The following is a 22,521-nucleotide window of genomic DNA, read 5'->3' on the forward strand; positions in this document are numbered from 1 at the left end:
TTGGCACAAAGAACAGAGTCTACAGAGCTTGAGATTAGTATTTACTGGATGGGTGAATAAATTAATAAAAGAAAGGAAAGGGAAAAACTGAAGTTTGAGAGCAGAGAGATGAAGTATATGTTAGAGCAGGATTTCTTACAATTGGAAGAGACTGAATGAGTCAAAAAATTCAGAACCTCGGGATGGAATTCCCACCTGTCATGGAAGAGGAGGAGGAGGAGGAAGGGATGATAGAATCAGTTTGGATGACCTTGCCAGGTTTTAGTGTGCTCTGGCATGAACTTATTAAATGCCAAGCTTAAGTTACATATTAAAGAGGGATAGAAAAACCATGTTAGCATAGATGGGAAATTTTCTTCTTAGTTAACAGTCTAAATATGTCAAGAAAAGTTCATTCAATTATTTTTTTCTATCAAAAGCATCAACATGGGCCTAACCATACAGAAGTCAGAAAAAAAAAGATACGATTTTCATTGTATCATGAACCATCTCACCAAATAAACTCTTGAACACATGATCAAGTCAGATAAACTGTTAATGCTACCATAATGTTAGCTGTTTTATCCAATTAATACAAAGAGAGTTCATAGAGATTAACCAGCCAATTAATGTCCACTGACTATATTTTGAACATATATATATATATATATATATATATATATATATATATATGTAAAACAGATAACCTGTACTAGTAGTGTAGCTTGGTTTTCATTATGATATATTTATTAGGTTTCAATCAGACCTAAAGTTCTGTTTCTAACCCTCAACATCATCTTTACATGATCCATAAACATAAACAGAATATCCAAGGACATGGGCAATGGCTGATTCTACAGAATTTCTTTTCACATTCCCAGTGTTTTTTTAAATTTCAGCTACAAAAAATTATTTCAAGTGAGCCGATGCCTCTATATGTCCTACTATGACTCCTCTGATGGCACATCACAAACAATTCATCTCACCAAGGAAATCTGCTAAGTTGCTCTAAATTCTGAGCAAAATGCAAAGGGACTTACTGAACCATATTTTTTCTATTCACAATCTGCTGCCAGGGTTTTTTGGCATACACCACCTATAATTTCCATTTAAACAGCAAAACCAAACAAAAACACATGGCTTTTTGTTGTATAAAAAAAAAATCTATAATTGGCTTCTCTGGGAGGAACCACTCCTCCTCACTCGCCACTTGTTTATCAGGATGGACTAGTTGAGAGCTATGAAAAGTGAAGAGTGGGAAGTTCCCTGTAACCAAAACAAAAAAAATATTAGATACTTAAGTGATCCTTAGCAATATTTTTCTCCTCTCCAGTGAACATTAGGAGTTGAGTAGGCTACACAACCCAGCAAATAAAGGACAACTGGTATCTATTCTCCTCAGATGTGGTCATGTGATATACCAAGGAAGTAGAGTTTATTTTATTTTTGTATGGGTAATAAACTAACATGGTTCAAACTCCAAAAGACATCAAATACCCATGCTATAACCCCACCACCTTGCTCTTCCTCACAGAGGGAACCAGTATTATTCATTTTCTGGGTAGCCTTCTAGAGAGACGTGAACAAGTAGATGGGTGTGTTCTCTTTCCTCTTCTTGGCATAGTTGGTAGCATAATGTATGCCACTTCTAGGCAGACTCAGGCACTTCTCCCATTGTGCCATGATAGGCAATAGGCAGCTTCTTGCATATCTTTTTGATCGAACAATAGCTGCTTCCTCAAGTGCTGTGTTGTGTTTGAGGCCGGCAGACATGGAAGGAAAGTATGTTTTTATTGTTTTATAATATGTTACAACCACTTACTCCTGTTCTGTCTTACTTTATCATCTACATGTCTCTATTATAGGAATTACCACACTTTATTTTACTTGGAAGGGCTGAGGTAGGTTCCACATCCTTTCATATAAGAAACGCAGGATGCCTTCCCAGCACAGTGCCTACTTTATGATTAGCATTCAATAAATATTTATTTATATATAAATATAAATAAATATTTATTGAATGAATCCCATAGCAAAATTCCCAATGTTTAGGGAGAATGAGAAAGATAGCTTTTCTTATTCCTGAATAATCTACTTTCTTCCATGAAAAGACAGATTTCATTGACCCTAGAACTATAGATTTGTAATGAAGGCATATTTTAAATGTGTGAGTGTGTTTGGCGGGGGTTCCTCTCAGAATTTCACCAATGCCATCTGGCACTCAACCTGCTTGAGAAAAAATACTTCTACAGAACTTTACACAGGATCCTACCATGTAGGTAATTACCTCATTTCCAATCACTGCCATCTAAACAGAAAATGGCTGTATAACACGTGATTTCTGAAACAAGAGTGGGGTGGGAGGTCAAGTGACAGTGGAAGAAAACTGAACGGAAACATCATGAGTGAAAAAGAAAGTTTATGATTGTTGAAAAAAATCAGATAATGAGAAAAATGAACAAAGAAAGAACACTGCAATTGAATGTTACTCATTTAAGACTCCATCTGCTAATCATCCTCAAATGCCTTATATAAACTTATATTTTCCATATAAGTATTGCCATCTACAGTACATGTAGGAATCGTGGTATTTTCTTTGGGGGAAAATAACTGAAATGAAAAGCCTGGCATAATATAGGCTAAGATCTTCATGTCCTTTTAAATACAAACATCATCAAAGTTACAAGTATGCTTTCTCTTTATCACATATTTTGAAAGGCAGTAATACTCAAAGGGCTGGTTATATTTTAAAAATTAACACTGTAAAGTCAGAGCTTATGATTTTTAATTTTTTTTAATTTTTATTTTTTTATTAAGGTTTCACATGAAAAACAATGTGGTTACTATATTCACCCATATTATCAAGTCCCCCCCATAACCCATTGAAGTCACTGTCCATCAGTGTAGTAAGATACCACAGTCACTACTTGTCTTCTCTGTGCTACACTGTCTTCCCCATGATCTCCCCACACACCATGTGTACTGATCATAATGTCCCTCAATCCCCTTCTCCCTCCCTTCCCACCTGCCCTCCCTCACCCCTCCCCTTTGGTAACCGCTAGTCCCTCCTTGGAGTCTGTGAGTCTGCTGCTGTTTTGTTTCTTCAGTTTTGCTTCATTGTTATACAGAGCTTATGATTTGAAGTCTTTAAATTATATGTTATATAACTATGAACCATGAAGAAAAAAGAATTTATAATTTTGAACTAGAATTTTAAGATGGGTTTTTAATATGCCCAAATTCCCATTTACTTCATTTTGCTGTAAGATATAAATTGGGACTTTCCAAGAAGAGTATCCCTGTAAGAAGTAAAAAGAATCTCTTATTTTTGGTGAGATTCCTCCTTACCAACCACCTGGTTAGCCTAAGAACAGACATGGGACAGGGTGGAAGTAGAAGAACATCAAAAGTGAACAGACTAACTCAGATAGGCATGAACTGGAAAAACCTGAATGAAGCCATCCCAGACCATGGGCGATTTTCATTCTTCCAACAGGACATGATACCAAAGTGTTCTGTTAGCACAACACAGCTTTGAAGGTAAGTAAGTGGAATCCATTAAAACTACTAACTAGAATTAAAAAGAAGAAATTTGATTTCAGAGACAACCAAACATAACCAGTAAGAGGACAATGAGAATTTTTCTGGTTTAATCAACTATTCTCAACTCAGTATTAAATTTCATCTTCTCAAACCTCATCATATTAAGCTCCCCACATGTTTGATAATAGGAAAAAAAATCAGGAGATATTTATTACTTTCCTCTACCCTTCACCTCCTACCTCCAAAGTACTACTATGCTACATGGTGCTATTTGAACAGCATTGTTGGGATATGGAATCAGCCCCTCTTCTCCTACCCTCCCAGGACCTAATTAAAGCTGATGTCTCCATAAAGTATTCTTTGCTTCCTCCTTAGCTAGAAGTAGTTTTCCTTAGTCTATGAGGTTTTTTTTCAGCTCTTAAACATTTCTTAGAAGCTTTATAAATATTCTACATATTAACAGTTTAAGTACTTACAAGATTATAAGCTGCTTGACAAGGAGAGAACTGTACTTTATTCATCTCTGCATCTGCCATAGTAACTAGCACAGTGCCTGGGCACAGAATAGGAAGTCAGTAAAGATTTAATGAGTAATATACATTTACATTTGAAAGTTTACATGGATCACAGTCAACCAAGTAATTCTTTTGAGAAACACTGTGGCACAAAAATCAGCAACAGAAAGGCCTTTGTGAAATATTTCTTGGACAATGAAAGCTAGAATTTATGGCAACTACAGTAAAATATACATACTTAAGCTCATAGTTTTTATGAGAGTAATAATTAGTGTCATTAAATCACCAGCACTCTAATGATAACTTAATGTTACAGCTTGTTAGAGCTTTGGTTAGGCTAGAGGACATGACTTACAAGGAGATAAACTTCTTAAGTTCTTTTCTAATTGTTTGTTTAATTGATAGATTACACAGATTGTACTGCTGTCAGGGAGCTGTCACAGCTACCAAAACGGACAGCATAAACAAATTTTAAAACATACCAACTGTTGAGAAGAAAGGCAGGTATTAAACAGAATACTAAGCTCTATGTTTACTGACTTAGTTTCTTGGGACTTCCTTCAACACAATAGAAAAATGCCCTACCAAAGTATTCAAGTACTTAACCCCTCTGTGGATGTTTTCAGAGTCCCTAGCAAGTTAATGTATGTGGTAGGTTATATTATATGAAATTAACTACCACAGTTTCTATTAAGTTTAATACATTTAGAAAGAGGAACAGAAAATCTATGCAGAGACATAGAAAAGACGTAATTTCTGATACTTTACTAGCACAACCTGCATGGAAGAGATTAGGTGTGAACATGGACAGGTAGAAATAATTAGCAGGCAAGAATTATAACTAAGCCAAAAGAGTCATAGATGAAAGGGTATCATTAGTCTAACCCTGGAAACAATCAATAAACTACCCACAATGTCACAATGAACCAAAAGTAGTTTGTGGCCAAAGATACACAAACATTGCTGGATACAAACAATGTATTTTGAAAACTGGAAAATGGGTGGGAGAACCAAGCAGACGATAAATAACAGGAAGGGAACTTTACCGTAATTAGGCGGCTTTAGGGAAAATTTTAACTACGAAGGTCAAGGTGCCACACATCAGACCTTAGTTTTTTTAATAATGTTGCATGCTCATTAGGTATTTTCTAGTATAGGTTGTAACATTTTTCTCTTTTGGAACTTTAGGAAGAAAATCAAATTGGAGAGGTTGCATTATGTTGCATAGCTGCACTATGCTGCATTGAGGGCATAGACTCCAGTCAGATTCCCTGAATTTAAACTGCAGCTCTCTCACTTACTAGTTGTGTGACCTTAGGGATGTTACCCTCTCTAAGCCTGTTTCCTCATCTGTAAAATGGGAACTAATACTAGTTCCTACCTGACAGGAGGATTTGTTATGAGGATTAAATGATTAATTTAACAAATCAATTTACTGTTTATAAAGCACTATAGATCTACATCCCACAGTATGTGTTATATGTGCTAAATAAAATCCGTCCTCAATATTTTAGATGTTCATCTTATTTAAGAAAAAGTTTGGCCCCCATGATTAAAATGTCCAGATGTATATAGAATGACGACACTAGGGGGAACTCAAAGGTTTTCTACTTTTGAAGAAGCCCTGATTTTACTTCATTTTCTGGCCTTCATCCTACCCTGACACCCCTGAATGATTTCTAAATCTGTCCCTATAATGCTAGTTAAAAGATAATTATCCAGGAAGCAGTACACCTCTCGTTCAGAGTTCTTAAGTGTTCATTTCCTCCAAATCTGCCATGGCCCTCAGGAAATGACAGTGGAAAAGAGGTTATCTATCACTTATTTTATTAGATATATGACAGTAAGCATTAATGATGGGTTAGAGTTTGAGGTTTCAAGTAAAATGAAGAAGAGCTTCCACACAGAGGTGCTGGAGTGATCCCTAAAGAATACTACAGTACAGCCTTCCAGTAATTTATCAGCAAGTATCAAGTAGATGGAGAATGAGCTAATAGCCTCATTCCTACTAACAATCCCTAGAACCTGGATAAGAAAATTAAACTGGGAAGATTAACACAGAAGGCAAGTATCAATGGGACTCATGGCATCAGAAAAGGTACATTCTATTCCAGTGACACTTTCTTCACACACATCACAAAGATGAAGACACAGTAAGCAGTGGCAACAGGAAATGTCACCGTTCAGCATCAGGGAGAGCTTTCATTCTGGTAAAGGTAGAGCACCTGATAAACTGATACCACACTGACAATTTCCTTTCTCAGAAAGGAGAGGAAACAACAGAGACCTGCTCTTCAGGACTGTAATGACTGACAAGGAGGGGCTGAGGTGATGTGCAGAAGTGACAAGAGCTCTAAAAGAAGTGATGGGGCTTGCTAGCTTGGACTTGTAACAGCAAAGGAAGGAAACACTTTGCATAGGAGAACCCTAGCCCCTAAGAGTAAATTTCAGTATTCAGATAGGCTGGGGGTAATTCCAAGTTAGAAATTCTAAGAGGGAATGAAACTTAAGACAAAAGGAAGGTAAGGATTTAAAAACAAAATTATAATATTATTGATTCTAATGAGGAAAAAAAGGAGGGCAGTAACTAAAGAAAAAAAGATGTATTTATTAAAGGATGAATGCAAAGAACAGCCCAAACTCACTATAATAATATCAGGAGAGTTAATCCCCAGAATGAAGTAAATAATTTTTTCCAACCCAATATGACATTTTTTACTCTTGCTACTTAAGTTCTTCCTAGGAGTGAAGAAACCAAAGAATTAGAACCTCAGCCTGGGAAAAGAAACAGTGAGTCCAAAATGGGGAAAAGGCGGTATACATTAGGGTCTTGGCAATATCTGAAATAGGCTGTTTTATGGCCAATGGAGTGGTCTGCAGGGGGAACCTTAAAATTGGGACATGCTAACTTGGAGAGTGCCAGATGGTGTTACAGAAATTGGGGAGACAGGGCTCGTCGCATCTGTGGGTTTGGGTGGTGTGCCCGTATTTCTCTGTATTTCTCAGGGAATTGCTATTGTCGATCTTCATTAGTTTTACTGAATATGCTTGAGTTTTTGTTTTTAAGTTTTGCTCTTAAGTTCTTGAACCAAATTTGTAGCACTGTTAGATATATGTCAGTTTTTGAGGCCATTCATTGCAAAGGCTGCAGTTTGGGCATGGGTTCTTAGTGAACAGTGGTTAAATCTTCCAGCTGTTTCTTGATGAACATCATTGGTTTTCTCCAGGGATGCCTCCAGTGTTTGTCTTTAGTGAGAACCTCTTGGTCTGGCATCTTTAAATCTCTGCTGTTCACATATTCAGATCCAAAGACTAGTTATTATTACTATTTCTAAGTTATTGATTACAAAAAGTCTTTTTATTTATGTTTGGAGCAGTTAGTATGATATTAAGAAATTACAACTGAAAATGTTCAAAATTATGTTCAAGTTGGAAATGCTGAACAAGACTGAATGAGAGAAAGTACAAGACAAGGAAAGTGACTGAAAAAAATAGTAACTTCAAATAAGCTCATTTCCTAGGCCTGGATGAATTTCATCCTAAGACACCAAGAAAACTTACATATTTAATCATGCAACCATTACTGCTTGTATCTCTAATGAAGGGAGAACAGAAGTCTGAAGATAACCACGATTGTGATTTTCAAAAAAAAAGGAAATGTGGGCCTTGAATACCAGAACAACAGTTCAGAAAAGGGGCAGAACCAAGGAAGGCCAAAGCAGTAACATGTCCAAGGCAGTGCCACAGGAGTGGCTAGTTAGATACCGCCTCTGGGGCACGCACACACACACACACGCACACATGCACACACAGTCATAGTAAGGTAGGAAAGCACACACACATGCACACAGTCATAGTAAGGCAGGATAGTGACCTCAGCTGCCCTGCTGCTGTGAAATGTCTCTAACTGCATCCAGAGCCAAAGCCCCACGAGGGAAAGCCCAAGTGGCTGAGTGTGGATCTTGTGTGTATGTCTCTTTTAAAGGGCTGAGACAAGGATAAGGTCACCAAGGCAACTGCCTTGGACACAAAACTTAAAGGGCACCAAAAACTCACAAGCAAAGTAAATGATATTTCAATGCAGTATTTTTAAAAATCAGAATAAATGCAAAAAAAACCCATGGTGAACAAAACATCAAAATTTAAAGACAAACTGAAAAACAGTGCCATGCCATCATACTGACACCTGAGACAAGGGGGAAAATCAATGACAGTGATCTTGTCTTTAAAATTTTGACATTTTTGTTCTTGGATTTTTTGCATTAATTTCGATTTTTAAAAAACACTGAACTGAAATATTTATCTTAATTATCAAGTTTTTTGGCATCCCCTTAAATGTCTGCAGCTGAGGTGAGTGCCCCTTTCACCTTACCCCTGCCCCAGGCCTGCCCATGGTTGCCAGGGAGCAACAGGAGGGACTGGAACCTTCTTTGATTTACCCTATAGTAGGCATGGCTCTAAACCAGGAAAAGAATGTGGATGCTCCTTCTGCCTGGAACATAAATCTGTCCTGCCTCCCTCCATTCTTCCTGGTCATCAGGTCTCAGTTCAGATATCACTTCTCACTACTGGTTTAGGTATTCCCCCTCCCACCCCCGTAGCAACCTATACTTATTCTTATTTTATCAGAATACTTACCACAGTGTCCTGCAATTCATTTGTTTGCATCCTCCCCTGACTTCAATCTCGGATGACATGGGTTCTGGGATATTCGCCCAAGCATGCCTCTGATACCCAATGGGGTGCCTGGCACATCAGGCTCTCAGTAAGTATTTGTTGAATGAATGGCATGGAAGCCATGCCATAGGGGAATAACTGAAATTAAAAGTGTTGGTTTTGGAAAAGAGCAGATTCAGAAATAAAATAGCTATACTCATCTATCTGAAAGGCTGTTGGGTGGAAGAAGGCTGAGATTGCTGTTTCTCAATCTTCTGTCTACTCTCCACCCTCCTGGAGGAAATTCATTACATTTTCATCACAAGTGGATCACAATGGCATTAACTATTCATTAAGTCTGGGATTTTTTTTTTGGAGGGTGGTGGTGGTAGTCTGTATGCTAAAGAGGGCCTCATACCCCTGAGAATACTCTCTACGAGCACAGTGGAGACCCAGTACCTGTAGTATTCTCCCTTAACCTGAGATCATGGAACCAGCTTTTCTTATCCCCGGCAGCCTTGCAGGAGAAACCTAGAACCTGATGTCAAGTATTATTCCAGCATAGGTTTTGGCTTAACATAAGGAAGAATTTTTAACCTTTAGTTTTCATAAAAAGAATGGATAGACATGTGAAATAAAGAATGTGCTATGACCAAAAACTCTGCAACTACTTGTTAAGGTATTACAGAAGAGAATCTGGCAGAAAGTGGAGTGAGACTGGGGTGTGGTGCTGAGTAGTGAACCTCAAAAAGACATACTTGTCCTAAAGCCTAGAACCTGTGAATGTGATTTTATTTGGGAAAAGAGTCTTTTCATATGTAATCAAATTAAGGATTTCTGTGATCAGATGATCCCGAACACCCAGGTGAGTCCTAAACCCAATGACCTTTCAAGAGATAGAAGGAGAGAAGCCAGGAGACAGACAAGCTAGCCATGTGAAGATGGAGGCAAGGGAAATTTAGACAAGTAGACCCATGAGCCTTCCTAAATTGAAGAATCTTTTGTTTCCAGTCATTCCCTGCCTAGTGGCGGTAGTGGGGGAAAGAGTCCATGTGGAAAGTTTTGTTCACTGAGGAAAGTTTTTCTGCAATGTTTCCAGAAACTCTGCAGAACCTGACATCTATATTCTCCAGGCAATAGAGAAAAGATGTATTTTGATATAAGCAAGCAGGTATACAGAAATTCATCGATAAATTAACTGATGATGTTGTAAAGCTCACAATACCAGCCTACCACTTTAACAAATGCATGAAACTGTGTCTAACATGTAGGGTGCCTTTACACACAGGCTCCATTCCAATGTCATAGTCACTTAGGAAATGGTAGCTAATCCAAATTAAGAAGGCAAGGGACAAAGTATGCTCTTCTGAGTCGCCACCCAATACTTTTCAAGTCCTCAAGTCTAAACACTGTCACATGTACGTCACTAGCTTTCATAAATGCTCTTACATAAATTCATAGAAAAAATGTCTCCATAGGCCCATCTCACTCTACCTTAATTTGCTGTTAACAAAATGGGTTCAGAAAATCTGTGAGTACTTCATGAACTTTTAAAGAAAATATGAATACCCCAAAAGAATGATGTTCCAATCTTATACTTTTTTGGGGGGTTGTTAATAAAAAAGGGGGCTATACATAAGAAGTGGAAAAATCCAACCATTTGCAGCAACATGGATGGAGCTGGAGAGTATTATGCTCAGTGAAATAAGCCAAGCGGAGAAAGAGAAATACCATATGATTTCACTCATCTGAGGAGTATAGGAACAAAGGAAAAACTGAAGGAACAAAACAGCAGCGGAATTACAGAACCCAGAAATGGACTAACAGGTACCAAAGGGAAAGGAACTGGGGAGGATGGGTGGGCAGGGAGGGATAAGGGCGGGGAAGAAGAAGGGGGGTATTAAGATTAGCATGCATGGGGGGGAGGGAGAAAGGGGAGGGTGGGCTGCACAACGCAGAGAGGACAAGAAGTGACTCTACAACACTTTGCTAAGCTGATGGACAGTAACCGTAATGTGGTTGTTAGGGGGGACCTGATATAGGGGGGAGCATAGTAAACATAGTATTCTTCATGTAAGTGTAGATTAAAAATTAAAAAAAAAAAAAAAAGAAAGAAAGAAAGAAAGAAAAGGGGGATTACTCCTTGATAGGATAAAACTATTGGTAAATCAAAGATCAATGCATGCTTTAAATATCCTTAATGTTGATCACTTAAAGGGTGTCAGATGATCAGCTGTGGAGGTACTCTTTTCTGATAATATTCCTTTCTCTTAATAAAAAAAAAAAAAAAAAAGCAGTTACTGTGTGCGGACCTCCAATGAGTTCTGCACAGTGGTATAGAGGGCATGTCAAAGTGTGGGCAAAGGGTCTGTTTGTTTCTATACAGAAGATCAAGGCCTAGCTTGGATACCCAGAAAATGAACTAAGATACGATATGAGGAGGAGCTTCCGGCATCAGCACTCTCTGGAGGACTTGTGCCAGGGGATGATCATCAAAAAGCCTCCACAGGGATCCGGACGATGCTGCGGTTGTGGCTGCATCCAGCCCACCGTCTCCTGGACTTGCCATAGGAATGAGGAGGGAGATGTCTAGGCTGGCATGTGCATACAGTGAGACAACGAATTTGACTGGATCTGTACTGTTGGAACTCAACCAGGAGTTGGGAGGGGTGCAAGTTGTAGCACTCCAAAATCTCATGACTATAGACTATCTACGGTTAAAAGAACACATGGGATGTGAACAGATCCCAGAAATGGGCTGCTTTAATTTGTCTGATTTCTCTCAGACTGTTCAAGTACAGGTGGACAATATCCATCATATCATAGACAAATTTTCACAAATGCCTAGGGTGCCTAAATGGTTTTCTTGGCTTCACTGGAGATGGATGGTAATTATAGATTTGCTTTGTTTATGTCACCGTATTCCTATTATGTTAATATGTGTGTGCAAATTAGTTAGTAGTTTAAAACCTATACATACTTAAGGTACTTTACAAGAAGATATGTCAAAGAAATAATCAATCCTCCCATGTTTCCTTCCATATGCTACATCTATAGCTTTTCTTCTTCCTTCCTAATTACAACCCTTAAATAGAATTCGTGCCTCGTATCTAATTTACCGAGTATCATAATTCCTCCAGGTGGTGAAGATACCTCGAGACAAGTGCTGGGCATAGAAGCCACAGGGCATAAATCTGCAAAGAAGTAAAAAGCTAACCTTTTCAAACAATATGGCTTCTCTCTCACTTACCAACTTTACATTTCCCTGTATGGCCCCGGAAGATGACTGGTTAGCCAGAGACGGGTAAGATTCCTCAAGGGAGGAACAACCTAAGACAGGCACAGTCGCAGGGGGGCCATCAGGTGAGAATATGGGGATCAACAGAGGTGAGGCTCAGAACCTCACCCCCCCTGCTTTGAGAGAAATCTTCTGCATCTGTGGATGTCTTGCTGCCCTTGTCTAGCCTGGATTAATACTTAGTCCATAGGCACACATCTGATCATCTGATCATCTACATTTGCCCTCTTACAGCACTAAACTATGTTTTCTACCTTTATCTTGCATCTACCTACCACTTCAGCATTTTATTAAAAATAAAAATAATAATAATAATAGAGGGAGAAATGTGGGATCAACATATAAATCAAGTACAAAAATCAAACGAATATTCATATTTGACCTGATTGTTTATAGGTCATAATGCGTGATCAAAACCGAAAGTTTCTGTGATGAATGCACTTGTACTGTTCACCATGTAATAATTTATTCACTATGTAAGAATTCGTTCACCATGTAAGAACTTGTTTGTTATGCTTCAGAAGATTGGAGACTGACGAGAATTAGACTTGAGATGGATTAATGATTGTACATTGAGCATTGACCCCCCTATACTGAATTTTATTGTTGTTAACAACCATTTGATCAATAAATATGAGATGCCCTATCAAAAAAAAAAAAAGGGGGGGGGGCTATAGTATAACTAAGACAAACAAATACATCTTGACTATATGGCACCAAATAGTGTTTTTTACATCCATAAATTTTTTAGAGATCAATTACTTAGAATAAAAAGGAACTTCTTTCTCCCTCCATGAAAGTTTTATTTGCTGGTCACAAAACCATTTTATTAAACAGCCTATTGTGTGACAGAATTAGGTTGTACAGATAGTAAGTGATAAACCAAATCCAGATACCTTTGTTCCCAAGCTCTTAACCAGCCTGTCATACTGTCTCCCAAGTTGTTATTCTATTGGTATTAACACACCACGCTGAGCTTGTCCACCAGTTGTTTAAAATATCTAATGAAGGCATACTATGTAAGGACGTGTTCAACTACAAAGGTGAAAAACACAACTGAGAACTGTAAGTAGAGTGAGAAGTGGCAAAGAAAAGACATGTACATAAGTAGCTGAAACATAAGGTTAAAGAGTGGCAAGTGCTACAAGAAAATTTGAGATAAAATATAGGAATCCCAAGGAGGAAGTGACTACTTTTAGCTTGAAATAGAGTAGAGTGGTGGAATCAGGGAAAGGTTTTATGTGCCAATCTCAGTCAGCTCAAAAGAGGAGGTGAGCAATGGAGTGGTGGTGATGATGTAACATCAACTACTAATTGAGTATTTATGATGTAGTCAACATTTAAAGTGCATTCTTTCATTTAATTCTCACTAAAATCCAATGGTTGGTATTTATCTTCCTTTTATAGATGAAGTAATCAGAGAGAATATTAAGTCACTCAATTAATAAATGATGGCTTATGGGTAGAACACTTAATGTGAAAATGTATGCTATGGATAACATGAGGGATACTTCTTAAATGGCATAAAGCTATAGATCTAGTGGGCAGAAAGGAAGAATTTTATTTGGTTCTAGATTGGGAAGTAGATAAAACAAAAAGTAGTGAAGAAAACAGAGTTGGGATAGGAATTTACATCTTAGAAAAAAATAGCTGGTTTGTCTTTGTCAATTTCAGGGTTCTTAACTGGGGGGTGACTTTGCCCCCATGACACCTGGAAACATCTAGAGATATTTCTGGTTTTCACACTGGGAAAGGGGGGAAAGAAGCACTACTAACATCTAAGAAGGTACAGGTCAGGGATCCTGATAAACGTTCTGCAGTGAACATAACCTCACAACAAAGAATTATCTGCCCTAATATATTAGTAATGCCAAGGTTGAGAACCCCTGGCTGTTCTCTCTGTGCTCAATTCTCCTGGCTAAGGTAGAACCAGGATTGTTATACTTCAGAGAGTAAGTCAGAGAGAAGGAATGAAAGGGGTAAAGGGTGAGAAGAATTCAGCAGAGAAAAAAGAATTCTGTAGCTTTAGAAATACTTAGAATTTATTTAGAATGAGAAACATTTTAAAAAAAGAACAGACTCTTATAGTTTCTGAAACATGGGAAGAAGTAAGAACAGCAAGCACAAGAAAGGCAAGGAAAGTAAGTCTTTCTCAGAATTAAAAGTAGAAACAGGAGAATCAAGGCTACTTTTGCAAAAGGGGGCCAGATACAAGGAACTTAAAGTGTTTACACAGTTCTGCTGAACACCCAGTGACATGCACATGTGTAGAAAGGTCTTTTAACACTAAGTAAATCTAGCCAATTATGGCAAGGTATTTTGGAGAGGTCTGTGGAAAACAAAAATAAAAATAAAATGCCAAGGGATTAAGATAGGCTGAAAATATCTGTGATGTAAGTATTGTAAAGTATTTTAAAATGTGTTGTTTTAGGACTATTTTAACAGTTCTGTTGTAAATATTTTAAGAATAAATGTGTTTTTAAAATGTAGTTACCTACCTCTTTAAGTTCACCTAACCTGGCTTTTTTAACTGAGGTGACCAGGATTCATCTGTTTTCCTATGAAGAATGAAATTAGGAAAGGGCATTTTCTATACAAAAGCAAAACATTTTCTAAACAAAAAAAAAGCAAAGAAAAAAGAAGACTTGGCCACTTAAAAACTCAAAACTTCTGAATACCAAAGATCACAAATAACATTGAAAGGCAAACTGGGAAAATATTTGAAATAAATACAATAAGCAACAATAAACTTACTTTATAAAGAATGCATATCAACATAATATAAATATTAAGCCCAACTGTCTGGCTAATAATAAACTTATTAAATGATGATCAGCATCATTAGTCATCAGAGCAAATCAAAACCATGATACTATTTCACACTATAATAGAAAAGACAGATAAGAAGTATAAGGAATGATATGGAGAATTGGAATTATACAATGCTGATAGGAATGTAAAATGGTATTGTAACTTGGATAAAGTCTGGCAGTTCCTCAAAAGGTTAAATAGAGAGTTACCACATGACTCAGCAATTCCACTTCTAGGTATATAGCCAAGAGCAACAAAACTACATGTTCACACAAAAATTTGTACACAAATGTTCATAGTAGCATTATTCATAATAGCCAAAAAGTGGAAACAATCCAACTGATGAATAGATACATAAAATGTGGTATATCCATACAATGAAGTATTATTTGGTGATAAAAAGAAATGAAGTACTGATATATGCATCATGAATTTATCAGTACATGGATATACAAGGACAACATGAATGAACCATGAAAACATTGCACTAATTGAAAAAAGCCAGTTGTGGTGATCATTTTGCAAAGTATACAAACATCAAATCATTATGTCATATACCTGAAACTAATATAGTGTTTTATGTCAGTTTACCTCAATTAAAAAAAAAAAAGAAAGCCAGGCAGAAAAAGCCACATATTGCATGACTGCATATATGATTTGATCAGAACAAGCATATTTTGGGAAAGCAACTTGACAAAATGTATGAAGAATCTTAAAATGTTTATAGCTTTTGACTCAGGAACCTGAATATACTATATAATAGACTTACTACAAGATATTCTTCACAGCATTATTTTTGATATTAAAAATACGGGAACAACATAAGTATTAGATAATAGGAAAGTGGCTCTGCAATTATTAAAAATGAGTTTCCAAAAGACATTTAATTCTATGGGAAAAGTCTTGTCAGATGGGAGAAGACAAATCAAAACAATCCAAATCTCTCTCTCTTGTTCTCGCCTTTTATGTATGTGTGTGTGTGTGTGTGTGTGTGTGTGTGTGTGTGTGTGTGTGTGTGTATACACACACACAAAATAGGGAAAAAAATAGAAATACATCCAAAAAGACACATCTACTGAGTAGTGAGATTATGTGGGTTTTTTTGTTTCTTTGAAACTTTATTTGCTAGATTTTCATATTAAAAACAACATGTTAAAAAAATACGTTTTAAAAAGTATCAATAACATCAAGAAAATTGGTTTATTTCACCTTATCTAAATAAATTTAAAGAATCAGATGCTATTTCTCAAAGGCTGGGAGTCTGAAAACAGAAAATCAAGCTGAGATTCTACTTCCTCTGTTCAGTTACTTTCAAGAAACTGAGCAAGCACTCAGAAATACCACAGCACCCTCTTTTGGAAGAAATGCACTACTGTTCTTCACAAGGAGCCTGCTGGAAACACTCAATTTTTAGAGCTGAAAGAGTCTTTAGAGTACTAAAGCCTGGTATCCTCATTTTATAAATAAGGAAATTGGGATTCAAAAAGAAGAAACCACCCAAGATCATAAAGGGAGGTAGCAGCAGAGCTGGGGATGGAGCCCCACATCAAATCCTAACCAGGGGCTAGTTTTTTGGAACTTCTAATTTTTATTCAATACTCTTTCAAGCTACAGTTATACAGGCCTATACTCAAAAGGCACTCCAAACACCCAGACATTTAACAGTATTATTTTAGAAAGTCAGTTCTTCCCTGTTGGGAGATTCAAATCAGAATAAGAATTTAAAGAACCTCACAACCTCTGCATTTGTCTATTAATAATACATCCTTCTTCTAAAAAGAAGCAACAGGAAATGAGAGAGTAAAATAATTCTGTTGAATTATAGAAAACATAATCTTAATGAGAATAGATTCAATATTAGTTTAGGGCTTCTGAGAAAGTCTGTTACCATATAATTGACCTAATGTACTGGAATATTATTCTGGAGTAAAGTCCTGCAATTTCATTGTTTAGGCTGCTTTATGAATTGTTATTAATAAATGGAAGGAAAATACACAGTTCTCTTCCAGAAATATAATATAGAGACAGCATTTTAGCTTTCACATTCTACTACTTCTAGATCTGAAGAGTACCCCTGCTTCCTTGATAGAAAATATTCTTTGAAAGAACAGCCTGTGTTTCTCTCTCATCTGAAGGATGACTGACAAAAAGAAACAAATGGACATTCCGACAAGTCATTAGTAAAGAATAATGTTCAGCTTTATTCAGCAGCAGTATTAACAGTCTTTAAAGTATACTGAACAGATGTGCTGGGGATATGATACTTATTTTTGGCTGAGAGTTACTTGTCTATTGATGAATCTGTTAAGATAAGAATCATCCATTCTTTCGACAAATATTTTCTGAACAGCTAGTATCTGCAAGGTTTTCGGTGCTGGGAACACAGCAATGACTAAAAGAGGCAAGGTCCTTGCTCTCATGGAACTGAAATTCTTGGGAGGGAGGAAACTGTTAGTAGACCACAATAAATGAACATAAACTGATTACGAAGTGTGAAGACAAACGGATATCTAAGACAAATCTTAAGAATAATCTTTACTATGTTATACACCCACTAAAAAATATTCATCTGTTCCACTGTGGCATCTGTGCCAATCGTGTATTTATCATTGCCTGTTATGATGTCATGTGACGTGGGCATGGCGCATACAGTGACTTGCTGTACTGAAGAAAACTGGAGGAGGTCAACTGCTTTGCTTTTTGTTTTTGGAGAGGCTCAGCAGGCACATCTTAGTATTCCAGATATCTAAATTTATTTATTTATCCAAAATCTAAATTAGGCAATGTTTCAGGTATTTCCAGCTAGTTAAATGTGTTTCTTTTCAAGATAGTTGATAACTTATCAATAACATAAGCCTCTTCATGCAAACCTCTGCCATTGTGAGAATACTAGCTATTCTTGCACTCCTGACTTACTAGTTTAAGTCTTGTCCATGGGCTAGTCAAGACTTATAACTGTAAGATAAAAATTAAAACCACCCAGATACATCTGAAGTCAGATATATTTCATATGACTTTTGACTTTTCAGCATCAAAATACACCAATGGAAAGCAGAGAATAGGTAAAGTATCTTCAAGAGTCTAAAATTACATATTTTCTTAGTGGAGAAAGGAAGAAAACTTATTTTGACAAATAACTAATGGAGACTCAAGGAACATTTCCCTAGGTATTCAGCCAAAGGTCTGTCTTCCAGTCAGTAAGTAAAAACTTCAATTTCTAACACCTAATCAACTTCTTTTTTTCCATTTCTGAGAGAATGTGTGTGTGCATGCACGCAGGCACACATTTTATGAGTTTTAATCAACACCACAATCAGGAGACAGAACAATTTCACCATTAATTTTTATAATTTTTGTGCTGGTTAATATGTTAACACTAGCATATATTTGTTATTTCTTAATTGAAATATGTTTCGTCTCATCTATTTTAGAGAGTGTCCTAGCAAACACCGAAGAAGATAAACTGGTGGAGCATGAAACTAGAGGGAGTACAGCAGGGAAGTAATAAAATATACTTAGTCTTGCCACAGAGAATGTAATTCAACCCTGAGTATAGATGCCAAGAAATCAAGAGACATGATTAAGGGGAAGGAAAAAAAAACCCAAAGAAGTTTCTGACAAGGGAACTAAGAATAAAAATGACCTCAACATGAAAAGGTATATAATTAGGGTTTGCTATGATTTATACTACTATTTCTTTTGCATTCATTCATACATATGACTGCTAAATCAAGTATATCCAAACATCAGAAATTTATGAAGAAGAATGTATACTTACTGAAGGTCTAAAACTGCACTGTCCAATATGGTAGCCAGTAGCTACATGTTACTTTTGAGCACTTGAAATACAATTCATTAGAATTGAGTGTACTGGATTTCTATGAAAATTACTATTTACATAGAATATAAAATATTTCATTTTAAAATTATTAATTACATGTCAAAATAACATTTTGGATATACTTGGTTAAATAAAATTTTAAGTTATTTTACTTTTTTCTATTTTATTTTTAAAATGTGGCCACTAGAAAATTTAAACTAACATTATATTTCTATTAGACAGTGCTGATCTGGAATGTTTCTCTACAGTATCACTGCTCCACTCTGTGAAAATCCTTTTGTGCAGGCTGACAGCACTGTACTAATAAGGCTGGTGATATGGGCTAAGCTCTGCATGTGTCAGGAGTGGATGTGCCTGCACACTTGGACAGAAATATAAATGCTGACCAAAAGAGAACAGGTATAGATATAGGTATCTACAGTTTACTTTGAAATACATGAAATATTCACATGAATGAATGAATGGAAAGATAGAAAAATACGCTTGATGAAGCAAGTACAGTAAATGGTAATGGGAGAATCAAGGAGATTGGTATACAGACATTCACTGTAGAATTCTTTAAACTTCGCTGGATTTTTGAAATTTTTCATAATAAAATATTGAAAAAAAGGGGAACAGGAAGGCTGTAGCAGCATGGAATAGTAGAATAAGGACTGTGGGGCTGGGAGACCTGCACACCTCCCTTCACTGCTAAAATGGTGTGTACTTTGCAGCTTCTTTGTTGGTGGAGAACAGGACAATGACTACTCATGTTACCTGGAGTAATACTGAAGAAGACACTTTTTTCTGGCTACTACAGTTCTCAATTTGATTTTTGTCTTCAGAAGTAAGGATTTTAATGAAGCAGAATTTAAGGTCCTTTATTTTAAATTCAAGAACTTTCTTTTAAGAGTAGAGAGTTAAAGTGCCTAGGCAAAAACATGTCAGCAGTTATCTCATGTACTGACATAAATGTATGCAAATGCCCCAAAGGCTCTGGTGTCCTTAGTAAATGGCCTGACAGTATACATTTGTTTAGCACATTAGGCTGTTACCTCTAAAGAAAAAAAGAAAAGAAACACAGTTACCTGGAGGAGAAAAATTCAAAAAAAGAAGCCTCCATGTGATATTAATAACCCTAATATCAGGAAGCCTTAGGGGTTAAAAATCAATACACTGAACACAGTAAGTTCACGTGTTAGAATTTCAGCACTGCTAAATGACAAACAAATGGCAAATGTATAATCTCTAAAGAGGAGAGAACTTTTAAACAACCTTCTCAGTGAACATTGGAACACTGATAAATAATTTGTATAAATTATGCATCTTAAAATGGAAATAGAATGGACCTTGAGAAACAGCCCAGTTTAGTTCCATGGTCTCAGGAACATAAAAACTTAGGACTCCCACTTTAGAAAGGAGGTGACTGAGGCCTAGAGAAGCTCACTGTCTCACCTAAGGTCATCCAGTCAATAAACAGTGGCGGATGGGGGGCAGTGTGCAGTTCTGCCATCTAATACACGATGGTGTTGCTCATCTATAATTAACGATGGGGGCATTGGTTTCAAGTTAGGAGTGAACATTTAGGGATGATCTATCACCTTGAGTTACAAGTTTACACCTAACACTGGTTGACGGAAATATAAAGTTGTCTAAAATAGCTGTGTGCCTGAACAGTGTAGACCTGGACAATAAATCGTAGGTCAGTGAGCTACTGACAGATTCTAAGGTTTCATGTTAATGCCACTATTTTCCCTCTAACTCTAAAGCCTGGCCCCCTTCTTGCTGGGAGGGCAGGATGCATAATAGCAGTGCCCTGTAACCCTACTCGGTGAATTCACTAACAGCATCCCTCACCTTCTCCCATCTGATGGCCTCAGTGCTTCAGGGACATGAAAAACATTCCTCATTCACCAGAAACATTGGAGAACCAAAAGGTACATTGTCCATTGTAAGCACCACTTACCGCAGCTATGTGAGGTAGCTTCTAGAGCAAAGACACAGGCTAAAAGAGAGTCGCCACACAGTCCCAAGCCTAAAAATACACTTTGAGTCAAACATTCATTCTACATTTTTTGTATACGTACTATATGCCAGACACTGCGCTGGATGTTGTAATATCTAAAACAAAGAATGATCTCTGCTAATATGGAGCTTAGAAATTGCAATCCTGTTGGACAGGTGAGAGCTGGCTGCTCAGAGAACACGCAGAAAGGGCCAAGTTCCCAGACATAAAGAGGATCTAGGGGAGGTAGGGGTAGTGCGAGAGTTAGGATAGATTTCCTGGATTGAAGTCCTGAGCTGAGTCTGAAGGGCCAGAAGAAATTAGCCATACTAAAGCAGCTGGGTGCACAAAGGCATAAAACTATAATGCTCAAGGTGATAATGCAAGAGTGGACTGTTTGGCAGACTATGAATATTTTCTATTTCAAGATCATGTCCATACCTAATTAAAACAAAAACAAAAGAATAAATACCATTGGTGGCTTTCCTTTCACTTCTGAAGCTGCTTTTTCTGTAACAGAGCAGATGTATGGAAAGTTGGCAAGGTCCATGGAGAGAAAATATAATAAAGTGTCACTAAGCTAGGCCTCTGGTGTCAGACAGCCTAAGTTTGAATTCAATTCTGACATTTACTAGCTGTAAATTTATCATGGGCAAGTTTCTTGACTTCTCAGAAAGACTTCAACATTTTTTAAATTAAAATAATACCTTATAAGTCTGTTATAATAATTAAACAAGATAACGTATGTAAGATACCAAAAATAGTTCCTGGCACATGTGAAATTCTTAATGTTAGCTAAAACTAAGAAAAACAAAAGATTCTGAGGTCACTATGAATAAAGTAACTGCAAATCCTATATATGTTTAATATTTCTGAGCAGCTCGATAGAAAGACTAACCTCAACTATAGGAAAATCTAAGAAATGTGATTTTAGCTCCAGTGCAGAGTTACTAGCACAATTAACATGTTGCTCATATTGTCTTCTGTTATACACATTTATCTTTTCTTCTTACATCCCCTAATAGATAATGAAATCCTTGAAGGTAGAGACTATGTTTCTTTCACCTTTGTACTTTTGAAACACTCAGCACAGTGTTCTGATCTGATACAAAGAGGCCCTCAAAAAATACTTGTCAAATAAAATGATCAGGACATTCCAATCAATGTAGTTGGGGTCAGTGGAGATAAAACTAAATAAGTTTGGTATCTTTGTACCACAGCAAAATCTCTCAAAAATATATTAAAATCAAAGTTATTGGAATGTGGTTTATTAAAGAAACTGAACAGTATTCTTTTTAAGAGATAACTGTGACTAGGGAGGCAGGAGTCAACATATGCCTTCAATTTGAGCACACAAAATTAAACGTTACAACTTGTGGTCTCAATGACCCATTTCTTTTTCAGCACAAAAATTTTTTCTCATTTCTTTCACAAATCTACCAACATTACTTTCCAGTAACATGACCATGTGACGTAAGTACCACCTTTAACAAAGGTTTAAAGTAGAAGAAAAAAATTCAAAAGGGAAAAGGTAAGTAAACAGAATATTACCTAAAAATACAACCTGTTTATCTGTAGGAAGTCTTTGCGGTTGCCAGATTAAAGGAGATAAGAGATGCCATTTGTGAAATACAAAGCTCAAGATAGGTACATAGGTATACATATTTAGTTTTATCGGTTCAAAATTTTATGAATTCAATAAAAAACCTTAGGATGTTCTTGCTTTTCAAGGCAGATTTTTTTTTTTTTTTGCTTCAACACAGTAACAAAATGATCAATTTTATCAAAAGAACACCCTTGTACTAAAATCTGGATGTTATTAGTGGCAAGATCAAGCAAAACTGAATAATGGCTAATCTACATTAATAGACAATATCTTTCCTTCTCCAGAATA

General features: G+C 36.7%; 1 protein-coding gene and 1 long non-coding RNA gene across 3 annotated transcripts in view; one reads left to right on the plus strand and one right to left on the minus strand.

Annotated features, from left to right (window-relative positions):
* Positions 1–13,469, plus strand: part of LOC140843094 (uncharacterized) — a 59,830-nt gene extending 46,361 nt beyond the window's left edge. Inside the window, exon 5 of the long non-coding RNA XR_012120554.1 lies at positions 10,360–13,469. This is a non-coding gene — a long non-coding RNA (uncharacterized lncRNA). The remainder of the gene's footprint in view (positions 1–10,359) is intronic.
* The window catches only part of PRORP (protein only RNase P catalytic subunit), a 169,616-nt gene that overhangs the window by 32,294 nt on the left and 114,801 nt on the right, over positions 1–22,521 (minus strand). The window lies entirely within an intron of this gene.

The sequence above is a fragment of the Manis javanica genome, chromosome 8 (genome assembly GCF_040802235.1).
Source record: "Manis javanica isolate MJ-LG chromosome 8, MJ_LKY, whole genome shotgun sequence".
Taxonomy (NCBI): domain Eukaryota; kingdom Metazoa; phylum Chordata; class Mammalia; order Pholidota; family Manidae; genus Manis; species Manis javanica.